A 17319-nucleotide genomic window follows, 5' to 3' on the forward strand; every position below is an offset into this window, starting at 1 on the left:
TCCCGCCTCCTCAACGACCTTCTAATTCCACCAAAGTCCTTCATTCTATTTCACTCATTCCAGATATTGCCTGCTTTTTTGTGAGTTCATAGCTCTTTGAAAGTGGCTACACAGGTCAATAGGGTGGTTAAGAAGGCCTATGGAATGCTTGTTTTCCCTAGTCGAGGCATTGAGTTCAAAAGTCAAGAGGTTATGTTGCAACTTTGTAGAACTCGGGTTAGGCCACATCTGGAGTATCGCATACAGTTCTGGTCGCCCCACTATAGGAAGGATGTTGAGGCTTTGAAGGGGGCACTGAAGAGGTTTACCAGGATGCTGCCTGGTTTAGAGGGCATGTACTACCGTGCGAGACTGGGCAAACTTGGGTTGTTTTCTCTGGAGTGGAGGAGGCTAAGGGGAGATCGGACAGAGGTTTATAAGATTATGAGGGGCATAGATAGATGTGGACAGGGAGTATCTTTTTCTCAGGGTAGAAATATCTAATACTGGGGATATACATTGAAGGTGAGAGGTGGTAGGTTCAAGGGGGATGTGAGGGGTAAGTTTTTTACTCAGAGAGTCATGGATGCCTGAAATGTGCTGCCTGAGGTGGTGGTAGAGGCAAATACATTACAGGCTTTTAAGAGACGTTTACATATGAATATGAGGAAGATGGAAGAATATAGGCATTGTGTAGGTAGAAGGAATTTGTTTTTGAGTTTTTAAAAATTTACTTTTTAGCTGCTTTGGTACAACATTGTGGGCCAAAGGGCTCTTTCTGATGCTGGACTGCTCTGTGTTCTATGTAACAGGCTCACTTTGGTCCAGTACTGTTCAAAAGTCTTAGGCACATATTATATATGTGTGTGTGTGTGTGTATGTATGTATATGTATGTATATACATATAGATACATACAAAGAGAGAGAGAGAGAGAGAGAGAGAGAGCGCGCGCTAGGGTACATAAGACTTTTGCACAGTACAGTATTTCTTAATGTGGAGAGCGAATTTGTAAATCTGGTGGGAGCAAAGCACGTTGGGAATGGTGAGAGTGGAGTGCCATGGGAGGGGTGTGGGACAGGTGGGAGGGGAGGGGTGCCAGGGCAATGGGGTGGCATGAGTGCAGACTCACCCAGCCCTGAGATGCCAGTCAAGGTCATCTGATTCCAAACAATTGGTTTATTGACCGTAATAGAGTGTCCCTCTGGTTCTTCTCGCTCCCTCCCCCCTTCCCCAACCATGATTCCCCTCTCCCTGCTGCCTTCTCACTCTCAGTCCACAATAGAAACTCGTATCAGAATCAGGTTTATCATCACTCACATCTGTCATGAAATTTTTTTTTGTGGCACCAGTATAGTGTAAAACGTAAAATTACTGCAGTACTGTGCAAAAGTCTTAGGCACCCTAACTATATATATACACACACACGTATATATCAAAAACTTTTGCAAAGTGCTGTATATATGAATATAACTTATTTTCCAAAGGTATATAGTTATATATGCTGCTGATATTAATATTTTGTGCTAGTTCATGGTATTAACTGAACTTAATTGATCCTCTTCTCAGATCAGTCAGAATTAGAATCAGGTTTAATATCACCAGCATATGTCGTGAAATTTGTTAACTTTGCAGCAGCAGTACAAAGCGATACATGATAAATATAAGAAACAAACCTGACTTACTGTCAGTATAAATATGTATATTAAATAGATAAATTAAAATAAGTAGTTCAAAAATTGATTGCAAAAATTAGTGAGTTAGTTTTCATGGGGGACTTTTCATGTAGGACCGTTCTAATTTTCCTCCCATCTTCAGCCTTTTGCTTATGGCATCCACTGTACACTGAGTGCCGATAATTAGTAGATTTAGAAGATGTAGGACCATGCAGCTATGTACACTTGTTTTCCAGTTCCCCAGCTGGGCATTTGAATGCTTACTTCAGGGACTATTTCCTTGTGGCACAGGTTTCATTACCAAGGATTATACTGCATATTTTGTAAAGAATATATCATTCAGTCGATAACCTACTAGATAAAGACACTACTTGCTGTGGGATAAGTCACAAACACGCCTGGGTACGGGTTCAGGCAATAGAGTTGGCACTAATTCCCCCATAATTAGGAGAAAATAAAGATCAGCATAAGTTCACTCCACAATTCATTGTGTCTTTCTGGAAGGTATGTATCTGTGGTTGTTGGTAAAGAATGCGAATAGGCTTGGCTTTGATGCCCATGTAGTAAAAACTCATTATAAAGGTCCACACAATAGGTTAAAGGAGAATGAAAGAAAATCATAAAATTGATTTGGCACCAAAGGCAGTCATTCAATCATTAAGAGAATGCCAGCTACTAAAAAAGCCGTGGGGTCAAATTTCTTAAGTGAAATCAAGAGACATAGACTTCCTCCCGTGTCCTTAAATACTGACATTCATGTGGGGCAAGTGAAATTAAGAAAGATGTTGTACGCTGACTTTGCAAACTTGGTGACTCCTGTGCAAGATTAACTCTGAATCTCAAAAAGTAGAATAGACCTGTCTAACTGAACCGCAGAAAATAACTTCAGGAAATCAAGGAGAAAAGGAAACAAATCAGAAATCCAATTGCCCCCATATTTGAAACATTTGACAAAGGCATATAACTTCTTCCTCAATGTCAACAAGACAAAAGAGGTGGTTATTGACTTCAGGAGAACTCACACCTCTTTATATCGGTGGCACAGCAGTGGAAATTGCACACAGTTTGGAACTCTTGAGATTGCAAATCTCACACCAGAACACATCCTACACAAATGCCTCTACTTTCTAAGGAGGCTGAAGAGATCTGGACTATACACACCTATACTCACATCCTTCTACAGGTCTGCAGTAGAGAGCACCTTAACATGCAAGGTATGGAAGCTGCACTGTGATGCACAGGAAGGCTCTACAATAGGTAGTTAAAACTGCTCAACACATCATCGGCACCGGCCTAACCACCATCAAGGACACATACTGTGTATACAGAAGGCGCTGGAAAAGGGCCACGAATATTATGAAGTATCCCACCCACCCTGTTCATAGACTGTTTGTCCCACTCGCATCAGGGAGGAAGCTATGTAGCATCTACACCAGGACCACCAGACTCAAAACAGTTACTTTCCCCAAGCAGTAACACCTCCACCAAGTAATCTGCCTCCCTACAACCTGTTCAGCACTACTTTATCATTTCCTGCCAGTCACCTTAAAGTACAGACACTCCTGTGCCTAGTGTTACCTTATGGACATACAAACAATCTATGTCTATAAGCTATCTTAAGTATTTATATTTATTGTGTTTATTTTTATTATTGTGTTCTTTATCTTATTGTGTTTGTTTGTGCTGCATTGAATCCAGAGTAACAATTATTTCAAAGTTCAAAGTAAATTTATTATCAAAGTACATTTATATCACCATATACAACTCTGAGATTCATTTTCTTGTGGGCATATTCAATAAATCTATAGAATAATAACCATAACAAAATCAATGCAAGACTTCCCAACTTGGGTGCTTAACCAGGGTGCAGAAGAAAACTAGCTGTGCAAACACAAAAAGAAATAAATAATTATAATATATAAAAAAGCAATAAGTATTGAGAACATGAGATGAAGAGTCTTTGAAAGTGAGTCCATTGGTTGTGGGAACATTTTAATGATGGAGTAAGTGAAGCTGAATGAAGTTATCCCCTTTGGTACAGGAGCCTGATGGTTAGGGGGTAGTAACTATTCCCGAACTGCTGGTGCGAGTCCTGAGGCTTCTGTACCTTCTTTCTGTTGGCAGCAATGAGAAGACAGCATGACCTGGGTGTTGGGGGTCCCTGATGATCGATGCTACTTTCCTGTGACAGCCTTTCATGTAGGTGTGCTCATTGGTGGTGAGGGCTTTACCTGTGATGGACTCCTTTCCACTTGTGCACTGGAAATGACATTAAACAATCTTGAATAATGAAAGTTGAATCTTGAGTTTGCCGAGAATTACATTTCAGACTTTAAGCTTTCAAAATAAATTGAAATCTCTTCAGCCCAGCAAGGTCCTCAACATGGTGCATTGATAATTGAAGATCTGTGAGCTACTTGAGCTTACAAACGATGCTAATGTTCTCCCATAATTAAATATTATTCGAGTATGTGAACAAGCATAAAACAAATATGATTTTGTTGTTGTGGCATGTTTTCTGGCTGATGTGACGTTTAAGTCTACTCCACCATTCAATAAGTTCATGCATGGGTGATCTTTGATCTGTGTTCCACTATATGCAACTTCAAATCCTTTAATTCAATTAATATCTTTTGATACCTATTGATTTTTGTCTTGAATATATGCTGTGACTGAGCCTTCATTTTCTCCTTGGGCCCTGAATTCCAAAGAACTACTGTGGTCCAGGCGAGAAATAACGTTGCAGCTCTGTCCTGATGTGCATTGAGGCTATATCCCCTGGTCTGGACACTCCAGTTAAAGGAATAATTATCCCTGTATCAGTCTTGACAAGCTCTGAAAGAACTTCGTCGATTTCAGTGAAAAGCTCAGACACAACTCACATAAATGCTTTCCTTAACTGCACCATAACTGATTCTTCTTTTTTGTTTCTTTCGAGTGTAGTGTATTTTCCTCTATTGCCTTTATCCCATTTGTAATATCAAGGTTACCCCATTTCTGTTTCTAAATTTCTTACGTCTTCTAACAGCTAAATATCCTGGAATATTTAATTGTTAGCCTTGATAATGTTGGAATCACGATTCCATTGGCTATTAGATTGTACTCATTTATTTCCCTCTACTTTGTTGGTTTACCTAGCTTGTTATAAATGCTGTGTTCATTCATATAATGAACCTTCAGCTTTGTGATTGGAAGATATTCTTACATTTCTATGCTGTACTCCTTCCTGACAGTACCTACATTTCTACCCACACCAGATTTCCTCAACAATTTCCCCTCACCATAACTCCTTCCCTCAACTGTTTAGTTTCAAATCCTTTACTTTTACGGCCAATTCTGTTGGCTGCTTGCCTCAGCTTAATTCCAGTGACGCCAATCCCAGCGGGCAGCTCTTTCCTTTCCCCAGTGACCTAGAAGTTGAAACACACTTCTCCTGCACCAATTTTTGAGCCATGCTTTCAATCCTCTGATCTTATTTCCCCTGTGCTAATAGGCATGTTGTTCAAACAGTAACTCAGGGATTATTACATTATTAGACACAAAATGCTGCAGGAACTCACCAAGTTATGCAGCATCTATGCAGGAGAATAAATAATCAATATTTCTGGGCCTAGACCTTTCATCAGGACTGGGAAGGAATGGGGAAGAAACCAGAATAAGAAGGAGAGACGAGGGGAAGGAGTGCAAGCTGACAGGTGATAGGTGAAACCAGATGTTGGAGGGGGGATGAAGTAAGAAGCTGGGAGGTGATAGATAGGAGGGGTAAAGGGCTGAAGAAGAAGAAGGAATATGATGGGAGAGGAGAGTGGATCATGGAAGACGGGGAAGGAGGTGGGGATCTGGGCTATGGCTGCCTGTATTCCTTCAGAATATCTTTGATAGGGCTGTAGCAACTGGATTCTTCCTCTCCTAGTTCAAATTTTTCTCCACCCCTGAAGTGTTCTCAACCTGTTAACACAGATCTGGAACTCATGCTTGATATTTGCACTCAAATCAAACTCAATGCAACTGTTGCCAAAACTGTTCAGGGGCAGAAAAGAGAACAACAGAGCTTTGAAATTGGATCTAATTTTACCATTTGGTTCAAAGCAAAGTGGGTTGTAACTTAAGCAGAACATACGGGTTAATACTTCACTTGATCTATTTGACATCACCGAAAATAAGAACGGTAAAACTTAGAAGCACAAGAGAACTTGCAGATGCTGGGAATCCAGTGCAACACACACACACACACAATGCTGGCAGAACGCAGCAGGCTAGGCAGCATCTATTGTGTATTTAAAATTTCAGCAATTTTTGAGTAATTCATATATAAATATGTGAATTGCATATGTCATCACGCTACCACAAGATACTTGCATGCCTCACTTGCAGTAAGTACAAAGTTAGACCCGCATTTTCAGACTCCTGTGTCTTCCTTTGAATTAGTTTAATGTTTTGAAGTCACAAAACATAAAATCTAGGGAAATGAATAAGCAGTCAACGTTTCGGGCTGAGACCCTTCATCAGCACTGGAAAGGAAGGGAGAAGAGGCCAGAATAAGAAGGTTGGGGGAGGGGGAGGAGGGTAAGCTAGATGGTGACAGGTGAAGCCAAGTGGGTAGATGGGATGGGGGGATGAAGTAAGAAGCTGGGAGGTGATAAGTGGAAAAGCCAAAGGACTATACAGATACAAAATTCCCTAAAACTGGCGTCACAGGTAGATAGGGTCGTAAAGAGAGCTTTTGGTACATTGGCCTTTATTAATCAACGTATTGAGTATAAGAGCTGGGATGTTATGATGAGGTTGTGTAAGGCATTGGTGAGGCCGAATCTGGAGTATTGTGTTCAGTTTTGGTCACCAAGTTACAGGAAGGATATTGATAAGGTTGAAAGAGTGCAGAGAAGGTTTACAAGGATGTTGCCGGGACTTGAGAAACTCAGTTACAGAGAACAGTTGAATAGGTTAGCACTTTATTCCCTGGAGTGTAGAAGAATGAGGGGGAGATTTGATAGAGGTATATAAAATTATGATGGGTATAGATAGAGTGAATGCAAGCAGGCTTTTTCTACTGAGGCAAGGGGAGAAAAAAAACAAGAGGACATGGGTTAAGGGTGAAGGGGGAAAAGTTTAAAGGGATAATTGCGGGTGGGGGGGGCTTCTTCACGCAGAGAGTGGTGGGAGTGTGGAATGAGCCGCCAGACGAGGTGGTAAATGTGGGTTCTTACATTTAAGAATAAATTGGACAGATACATGGATGGGAGGTGTATGGAGGGATATGGTCCGTGTGCAGGTCAGTTGGACTAGGCAGAAAATGGTTCGGCACAGCCAAGAAGGGCCAAAAGGCCTGTTTCTGTGCTGTAGTTTTTCTGTGGTTTCTATGGCTGGAGATGAGGGAATCTGATAGGAGAGGAGACTGGATCGAGGGAGAAAGGGCACCTGGGGAAGGAGATAGGAGGGTGAAGAGAAGAGGTAAGATGGTAAAACCTAGGAACGGTGAAGGCAAGAGATAATTTGTAGAAAACCCCACATAGTTAAAACATATAAATAATTGAGCATTAGTATAAAGAACGGTGAGTGAAGGCAGCAGCAGTAAATTGGCATTTATGAAGTATGATAATATGACATGATTTGAAACCAGTGATTGTGTTATCTCAGTTTAATTTCCTCCCAGGTAAATATCTCTGCACAAACACCACAGCAGGCTATTGTGTAGTGCCTCTGCATTACTAATTCTCATCTATAATCCTCATTAAAAACATCTTAATAATGAATGTCTCAACATCTTCAAAAAAAACTCGTTTCAATAGAAGCTATGCAATAATACGATAAATCTAGGCTGCCAACTAAATTATTTTATTTGGCTCTCAGTTAAAGAAGCTTCTGTTCTTTTTGTATGTTTTGTTGTGGCCAATGTGCTTATTTTAACAGGATTCAAAAAGCCCCAGATATTTGCCTTACTCAACTGTTTTGATTAAGGGGAGCAATCAAGATAGGTTTGCAGTAATGGGCAATCCCTGTGTCAAACTCTGAATACTTTTGCTCATTTATGCCACTCAGTGTTAATCTCAGAAGTCAAATTTACTGACATTATTGGGACTGGAGTGATGGATATAAATAAATGCCAGGATGGAGATAATGTTTTGGTACAGAGTTTATGAACATCAATGAAATTATTACTCAGTACCGTTGCTACCTCCTAGTAAGAGTTAAGGAGCAAAATTGGAGCCAATCTTCAGTGGCCATCACAGGAGATCTCAGCTTTTATGTTACTGACACCTTTCAAGTGTCTGCCCATGACATTCTGTGCCAGAGTCTGTCATGACAAAGGTTGCAAGTATCAAGGTTAACATTATTGTGCTAATTTCTAACTTTTGACACCAATCAACCATCTTCGCACATGCCAAATGATTAGTCAGCCGATAACATGCTTTGGTTGAGGTGACAGATTGCCATCAAATTGAAGAACCCAAGGAGCTGCAGTAGGAACAGATGTACATGGATTTGTACAGTGCAGCTGATATCCTCAAAGTTAAAGGACATAATCTTTCCTAAAAACACTCCAATAAGGGAGGCATGGTAGTGTGGTGGTTAACGCAATCACTTTACAACACCAGCATTCACTGATTGGGGTTCAATTCCCGCACCTGTCTGTAAGGAGTTTGTATGTCCTCCCCGTGACTCTGTGAGTTTCCTCCGGGTGCTCTGGTTTCCTCCCACATTCCAAAGACATATAGGTTGGGGTTAGTAAATTGTGGGCACGCTATGTTGGCACTGGAAATGTGGGAACATTCGCAGGCTGTCCCCACCCAGCACAATCCTTGCTGATCTGATTTGAAGCATTTCATGATGTGTTTTAACGAGCACGAAACAAATAAAACTAATCCTTATTTTTATGTTAATCAAATGGTACAGCTTGACTTGTTGGCCATTTGAGCAGTTCCTAATATTAAAAACATATCTTCACCTTTTCGCTCTGCTCTTTTGCCTCTATTATTTGGGTGTTTCTAGGGAAGAGTATATAGTTTGACTTGTTTTTAATCCTAGGATTTTGGGAATATCACCTGCACTGTACAAATCCATGTCCCTTCTGCTGCTCCTTGGGTTCTTGCATTAACCCTTACATACTGTTCATATTCTATACCCGCACAGTATGGTACGGTCAAATTTGACCCGGAACAGTATGTAAGGGTCAAATGTTACTCACAAGAGAATTATAACTTGCAATGCTGTTGTTTGGACATTCACAAATGCCAGCTTTCGGCATGGCATGATCATCAACTTCCGAGTCAAATTTATAACAACTATAGAAATAAGTTTATTTCTTCTATTTACAAACACTAGTGGTTAGATGTAAAAAATTCTGACTAATCTTTCCAGTATAGTGTACCAAAATTCCAAAGTCACATTATTATATAAAAAATACAAAGAATTGAATGACATCGAATATCTTGACTTTTTGATACTGAGATACATCTCCTATACATCGTTATATGCTTACTTATCCATTATTCATTACTCCTTGGTGGTACATTTTGTCCACAATCATACCAGTCTTCACTCAACTTCACTTGCCTCATCATTGAAATGTTCCCACAACCAATGGACACATTTTCAAGGACTCTGCATCTCGTGTTCTTGAAGTTTAGTGCTTATTTATTCTTACTACTTTTTTTTTTGCATTTGCGCAGTTTGATGTCTTCTGCACTCTGGTTGAAAGCCCTAGCCTGGCAATTGTTCATTGATTCTGCTATAGTTACTATTCTATAGATTGGTTGAGTATGCCTGCAAGACAATGAATCTCAGAGTTGTATATGGTGACATACAAGGGGTGATTGATAAGTTCATGGTCTAAGGTAGAAAGAGTCAATTTTACAAAACCTAGCACATTTATTTTTCCTACATTTACACACTTAGTCCAGCGGTCGTGGAGCATATGGATCCCTTCTCTGTAGAAGTTGGTGTCTTGGACCTCCAGAAGTGGTCCACAGCAGGGGTGATTAATAAGTTCATGGCTTAAAATAGAAGGAGATGAGGAGAATCTTCAAACTTTCTGCATTTTCACTCAAAGAGTTGAACTGCACGTGCATGTAACGAGAGCTGTGTAAGTTATCTCCTTCTACCTTAGACCACGTACTTATCAATCACCCCTGCTGTGGACCACTTTTACAAAGAAGGGATCCGTATGGACTAAGTGTGTACATGTAGGAGGGGACTAGGTTGAAAAATAAATGTGCTAGGTTTTCTAAAATTGACTCCTTCTACCCTAGGCCACGAACTTATCAATCACCCCTCATATATGTACAGGTCGACCTTCACTAATCCGGCACCATTGGGACCTGAGGAGTGCTGGATTAGTGAAAATGCCGAATTACGGAAGGATCACATTAAGCATAGTCAGTGCCAGATTATCGAAGGAACCGGATTACGGGTAGTCGGATTAGTGAAGGTCTGACCTGTACTTTGATAATCACATTTACTCGTACTTTGAAATGTACAGTCAGACAGATTCACTTTGTTCAAAGAGCAAGGCAGTGGAGGTAAAAGGCTTTGACATATTAAAGGGTAGGTTAGGTTTCATGTTGGATGGATGAACTGTGATAGACTATATGGTCATATAGTTCATAAATGATTATACATGATACAGGTTACCACCTGTATTGGAGCCATTCTGATTTTAGTCATTTTATTCACAAGAGTGCTCTCATTTTGTCACTCTCATTGTTAAGTTTTATATAAGGCCAGGGAGTGGGGTTGTGGAGGGGCATAAAGGATCAGTCATGATCGAATGGTGGAGCAGATTCGATAGGCCAAATGACCTAATTCTGCTCCTATGTCTTGTGGTCTTAAAGTCTTAAATAATTTGACCCTATTTATTGTGGACACCCTTTGATATTGAGGCTTTCCTTGCTTATTCTGAGCTTTTCTGTCTCACATATTGTATTTGAATTTGCCCAATGTGTTTGTGCAGCTTCCATCTTTGCTATGGAATTGTTACCCTTCTCACTTTCCCCACTGGCCCTTGAGTGCCCTTGGTCACATAATTTGCTCTTCAGTGCATATCCCTGTCAGGATACGTGTACAACATAACTGACTGGTTAATGCTAATGGCCATCTATAAACTTCTGTCCCATGGCGACATGGTAACCGAAAGCAGAAACAATGACGTTTGATTAGCTTTTATAGTGGAAGCTGTAAAAAGTTTTTTTCATAACTTTTGAATAAAGTTGAATTTGTGATCTCAGAATTAGAATCAGAATCGGGTTTAATATCACTGGCATATGTCTTGAAATTTGTTGGTTTTGTAGTAGCAGTACAATTCAATATATAACATTGAAAGGTGGGAGGAGAAGGTGGCAGCGCGCCTGTGTGTGCGCAGCCCTCCAGTGAAAAATGATATCGTATCTGTTAAATAGGGGCCATGGACAATTCTGATTTGATGGAGAATGGACGTGAAAGCACAGAGGAATATCTGGAGAAATTTCTGAAACACCCGTTCGCTGCTGTTGTTACTGCGCGGTCGGGAATCTTTCGGAGGGAAGGCCTCAAAATACCCGGCCTTGCCTGCTTTTTGGCGACCGAGATTGAGGTCGAATCGTTCGGACAGAGATGGTGCTCAGTACTCGGTGTCAGAGAGCTGATCAGAGCTCGAAGTTTTCGGATGACTCAGAGTCGGACTGTGGTGGGCATGGCAGGGAGAGTTTTTCTTCCTTCTCCCGTCTGCGTGAGATGTGGGACATTTGAGAAACTTTGAACTTTACTGTGCTCCTGGACTTCTTCATCAAGTTATGGTATTGTGCACTGTTGCAACTATATGTTATAATTATGTGGTTTTGTCAGTTTTTTCAGTCTTGGTCTGTGCTGTGTTTTGTGATATCACACCAGAGGAAATAATGTATCATTTCTTAATGCATGCATTACTAAATGACAATAAAAGAGGACTACGTGTCTTCATAATCTAATCTAATCTAATAGAGAAAAAGAGTTATGATTTACAGAGGGGAAGAAGCTGTTCCTGAATTGTACCAATGAGAACAAGGCATGACCTGGGTGATGGGGGTCCTTAATGATGGATGCTGCCCTTTTGAGGCATTGCACCTTGAAGATGTACTGGATACTACGGAGGCTAGTTTCCATGATGGAGCTAGCTAAGTTTACAACTTTCTGCAGCTTACTTCGATCCTGTGCAGTAACCCCTCCACACTAGGCGGTGATGCAGCCAGCTGGAATGTTCTCCACAGTGCATCTGTAGAAATTTTCAGGTGTATTTGGAGACGTACCAAATCTTCGCAAACTCCCAATGAAATAAAGCTGCTGTTGTGTCTTCTTTGTAGCTGCAGCAATAAGTTGGGTTCAGGTTAGATCCTCAAAAATATTGACACCCAGGAACTTGAAATTGCTCACTCTTTCCACTTCAGATCCCTCTATGAGGTCTGGTGTGTGTTCCCTCGTCTTACCCTTTCTGAAGTCCACAATCAGTTTTTCAGTCTTGCTGATGTTGCGTGCAGGTTACTATGACACCACTCAACTGGCTGATATTTCTCACTCCTGTACGGCCTCACGGATTCATCTGAAATTCGGCTGTATCATCAGCAAGTTTATAGGTGGCACTTGATCTGTGCCTGGCCACACAGTCATGGGTGTAGAGAGAGTAGAGCAGTGGGCCAAGCACACATCCCTGAGGTGCACCAGTGTTGATTGTCAGCGAGGTGGTGATATTGTTTCTGATCCACACAGATTGTGGTCTTCCAGTTAGGAAGTCGAGGATCCAGTTGCAGAGCGAGGTAGAGAGGCCCATGTTCTGGAGCTTTTCGATCAGAACAGTAGGAATGATTGTGTTAAATGCTGAGCTGTAGTCAATAAGCAGCATCCTGACATAGGTATTTGTATTGTCCAGCTGATACAAGGCCACAAGAAGTGCCAATGAGATCGTGTCCTCTGTAGACCTATTGTGGCGATAGGCAAATTGGAGTGGGTTTAGGTCTTTGCTGAGATTGGAATTAATTCTAGGCAAAGTACCTCTCAAAGCACTTCATCACCATAGATGTGAGTGCTACTGGACGATAGTTACTTCCACTTCCTTCTATGATAAATCTACCGTGTGCGTGTATATAGATTTTGTGCATAATTCCAGGGGTTCACATGCAAGGGTTGTCATGGAAAGCCTGGCTATAGTACTGTGCAAAGGTCTTAGGTACATGTATATAGCTGGGTGCCTAAGACTTTAGCACAGTACTACATTTGTCAATGTGGAGTGGAGAGTGAGTTTGTAAATCTGGCGGGAGGAAAGGATGCCAGGAATGGTGAATGTGGAGCGCAGTGGAAGCAGTGTGGGACAGGTGGCAGGGAAGGAGTGTCAGGGCAGGGGTGGGCGTGGAGTGGGGTGCAGACATGCAGCCCTGAGACACCAGGCAAGGCCATTTACTTCCAAACAATTGGTTTATCTGCCGTAAGTGGGACTTCCCAGTAGCCAAACATTTTAATTCTGATTCCCATTCCCATTCCGATGTGTTGACCCAGGGAGTTCTCTTGTGCCAAGATGAGGCCACCCTCAGGGTGGAGGAGCAACACCTTATATTCCATCTGGGTAGCATGAATATCAGTTTCTCCTTCCAGTAAACAGATTCCCACCCCAACTGTCTTCTATTCCCCACTCTGACCTTTCACTTCTTCTCACCTGCCTATTATTCCCCTGGGTTCCCTCCTCCTTCCCTTTCTCCTATGGTCAATCCTCCTTCCTATCAGATTCCTTCCTCTCCAGTCCCTGAAAATTCTCACCCACCTGGCTTCAACTATCATCTTCTAACTAGCTTCTTTCCTCTCCCCCCACCTTTTTATTCTGGCATCTTCCCCTTCCTTCTCAGTCCTGAAGAAGGGTCTCGGCCCGAAACGTCGACCACCTATTCATTTCCATAGATGCTGCCTGACCTGCCAAGTTCCTCCAGCGTTTTGTGTGTGTGTTGCTTTGGATTTCCAGTATCTGCAGACTTTCTCGTGCTTATTGGTCATTACAGAAAGTCTCTCTGGAGCTGTCTGCTCCCTCCCCTCTCCCCTCCCCCTTTCCTAACCATGATTTTCTTCTCCCTGCCCCCTTCCCACTCTCAGTCCACATATCAGAATCAGGTTTATCATCACTCAGGTATCCCATGAAATCGGTTTTATTTTGCAGCAGTACAGTGCAATTTATAAAATGACTACAGTACTGTGCATAAGTCATAGGCACTCTTGCTTTCCCAATGACTTTTGCACAATACAGTAGGTTTTTATAAAATATATACATTTTAAATGTTTTAGAACTTGTTGCATATTGCACAGGTAGAACTTGAGCAACAGACAGTGAAGACAAAGTCACCTATTCCTACAACTTCTACAACATGATTAGCTCAAGAACAAAATGTTCATAAACACAAGAGATTTTGCAGATGCTGGGAATCAAGAATAACACATACTAAGTGCCAGAGGAACTCAACAAGTTAGGCAGCATCTTGGAAAGGAATAGAAAGCTGATGTTTTCATCCAAGACCCTTCATCAGACTGAAACATCAACTCTTTATTCCCTTCAATAGATGCTCAGGTTGGAGGAACAACACCTTATATTCCGTCTGAGTAGCCTCCAACCTGATTGCATGAACATTGACTTCTCTAACTTCTGTTAATGCCCCTCCTCCCCCTTGTACCCCATCGGTTATTTATTGATTTATATACACACATTCTTTTTCTCTCTCTCCTTTTTCTCCCTCTGTCCCTCTCACTATACTCCTTGCCCATCCTCTGGGCTTCACCCCTCCCCTTGTCTTTCTCCCTAGGCCTCCTGTCCCATGATCCTCTCACATCCCCTTTGCCAATCACCTGTCCAGCTCTTGGCTCCATCCCTCCCCCTCCTGTCTTCTCCTATCATTTTGGATCTCCCCCTCCCCCTCCAGCTTTCAAATCTCTTACTCACTCTTCCTTCAGTTAGTCCTGACGAAGGGTCTTGGCCCGAAACGTCGACTGTACCTCTTCCTATAGATGCTGCCTGACCTGCTGCGTTCACCAGCAACTTTGATGTGTGCTGCTTGAAATTCCAGCATCTGCAGATTTCCTCATGTTTGCATGCTACATGGTCTGCTGAATTGCTCCAGCATTTTGTGTGCCTTAAGAAAATTCAAACATTGGAAATCAGAAATTGAGCAGGTTTACATACAAAACTCTCTTTTAGCCTGCACTGTCATCTTATTTCATCCCTCCTTTGTATTCTCAACTCCCTTTCTCCATGTTCTGCATCTTTAAAATTCTTTTAACTTCTTCCATTTTAAATCTGTTTCTCTCCCCAGAGATGTTACTTTAACCCAATAACTGAAGAGAGCTGGCTCAATTCATTCCAAGGGTCCATGTCCCTATGTTTCTATGGTAACATGGAAGGAACACACGCTTGCAATGCCAGATGTCTGTCCCTTTATGTCTGACACCACATCATCTCTGGAATAGGTTAGAATCTCCTGTCAGTCTTGGGTCCAAGTAATTAATTTCCTTCTCAGTCTAGAGCTGTGGATTCTTACCTGCAGACAAAGAAAGTGGACAGTGGATATTGCTGGTATCCTTGAACTGAGCTGGAAGGGTTCGCAAGCAACTTCAGGAATGTTTACTTATAGAGTGCAGCAAAGCTGGAGGCGAAGTAGCTGTTCTTTCTCATAGCAGCCAGTGGGTCAAACGACTGGGAGGCATGTGCACAGCTGTAGATTTTTAAGGCTTGCAGCAGTGTACAACTACACTTTCCTGATCTGGTTGCAGCATCAATTCACATATGGCAATCACCCAGCGGACGTGTATGCACTGAAACCCAGGAGTGTTCACAGATTCAGCAATGTCACGTGTGTGGGTGTGGGACATGCATTACCAATTTCTGTTGCTTTTAAAAAATTAGACCATCACAAGAAAATCATGGAAATACATTGCTTAAGTTTAAAAAAAAAAGCAAGCGGGTTTCATGCTTATCTCCGTCGTGGACGTCCCAAGCCCAGCTGGAAATGGTGGAGGGTTGGGCAGAGGACCAGCAACTCTGTCATTTAAAAACCTAGACCTACAGAAATAGCAACATAGAGTCATAGTCATAGAAAAGTACAGCACAGAAACAGGCCATTTGGCCCATCTAGTCCATGCCAAAACCATTTAAACTGCCTGTTCCCATCGCTGTTCAATGGGACCATAGCCCTTCAAACCTCTACCATCCATGCACCAATCCAAACTTTGCTTAAATGTTGAAGCTGAGCACCACTCGTGCTGGCAGCTCATTCCACACTCTCACAGCCCTCTGGGTGAAGATGTTTCTCCTCATTTTTCCCTTAAATTCTTTGCCTTTTACCCTTAACCCATGTCCTCTGATGGTAGTCCTGCCGTACCTCAGTAGAAAAAGCCTGCTTGCATTTACTCTATCTACACCCTTAATAATTTCATATACCTCTATCAAATCTCCTCTCAATCTTCTACATTCTAAGGAATAAAGTCCTGATCTATTCAATCTTTCCTCATAACTGAGGCCCTCCAGTCCCAGCAACATCCTTGTAATCTTTGGACACCTCCTCACTTTTTTTTAATATACTGTAGTTCTATTTTTGAATGTTTTTTTTAAAAAATCTGTTCAATATATGTGATTGATTTACTTGTTTATTTATTATTATTATTTTTTAAATTTTATTTATTATTATTGTTTTTTTTCTCTGCTAGGTTATGTATAGCATTGAACTGCTGCTGCTAAGTTAACAAATTTCACGTCATATGCTGGTGATAATAAACCTGATTCTGATTCTCAATTTTTCTCTATACTCTTTCAATCTTACTTACATCTTTCCTGTAGGTAGGTGACCAAAACAGCAAACAATATTTCAAATCCCATCTTCTGTACTCAATATTTAGATCTATGAAGGCAGTGTGCCCAAAGCTTTCTTTATGACCCTATCTACCTGTGTCGTAATTTTCAATGAATTATGGACCTGTATTCCCAGATCCCTTTGTTCTACCATACTCCTCAGTGCCCTTCTCTGTGTAAGACCTGCCCTGGCTGGTCCTACTGAAGTGCCACACCTCGCACTTGTCTGCATTAAATTCCATCTGCCATTTTTCAACCCATTTTTCCAACTGATCTAGACCCCTCTGCAAGTCATGATAGCCTTTCTCACTGTCCATTACACCCCCAGTCCTGGTGTCATCCGCGAATTTGACATCGGTGACAAACAACGACAGACCTTGCACCGATCCCTGTGGCACTCTACTAGTCACAAGCCTCCAGTCAGAGAGGCAACTCTCTACTCCCACTTTCTGACTTCTCCCACAAAGCCAATGTCTGATCCAATTTACTACCTCGTCCTGAATGCTGAGCTACTGAACCTTCTTGACCAGCCTCCCATGTGGGACCTTGTCGAATGCCTTCCTAAAGTCCGTGTAGACAACATCCACTGCCTTGTCTTCATCCACTTTCCTGGTAACTTTCTCAAAACACTCTGTAAGATTGGATAGACACGACCTACCATACAAGAAGCTGTGGTGACAATCCTTAATTAGTCCATGTCTATCCAAATACTTGTATATCCAGTTCCTTAGAGTATCTTCCAATGACTTTCACACAACTTTTGTCAGACTCACTGGCTTATAATTTCCTGGTTTATGTTTACAGCCTTTCTTAAATACTTTGGCTATCCACCAATCCTCTGG

At 41.7% G+C, this 17319-nt stretch overlaps 1 long non-coding RNA gene across 1 annotated transcript in view; it reads right to left on the reverse strand.

Moving 5' to 3' along the window:
- LOC134338035 (uncharacterized) overlaps nt 1-15284 on the reverse strand; it is a 38413-nt gene extending 23129 nt beyond the window's left edge. Inside the window, exon 1 of the long non-coding RNA XR_010016123.1 lies at nt 15171-15284. This is a non-coding gene — a long non-coding RNA (uncharacterized LOC134338035). The remainder of the gene's footprint in view (nt 1-15170) is intronic.
- Nucleotides 15285-17319: the final 2035 nt, after the last annotated feature.

This window comes from Mobula hypostoma, chromosome 26 (assembly GCF_963921235.1).
Source record: "Mobula hypostoma chromosome 26, sMobHyp1.1, whole genome shotgun sequence".
Classification (NCBI taxonomy): Eukaryota; Metazoa; Chordata; class Chondrichthyes; order Myliobatiformes; family Myliobatidae; genus Mobula; species Mobula hypostoma.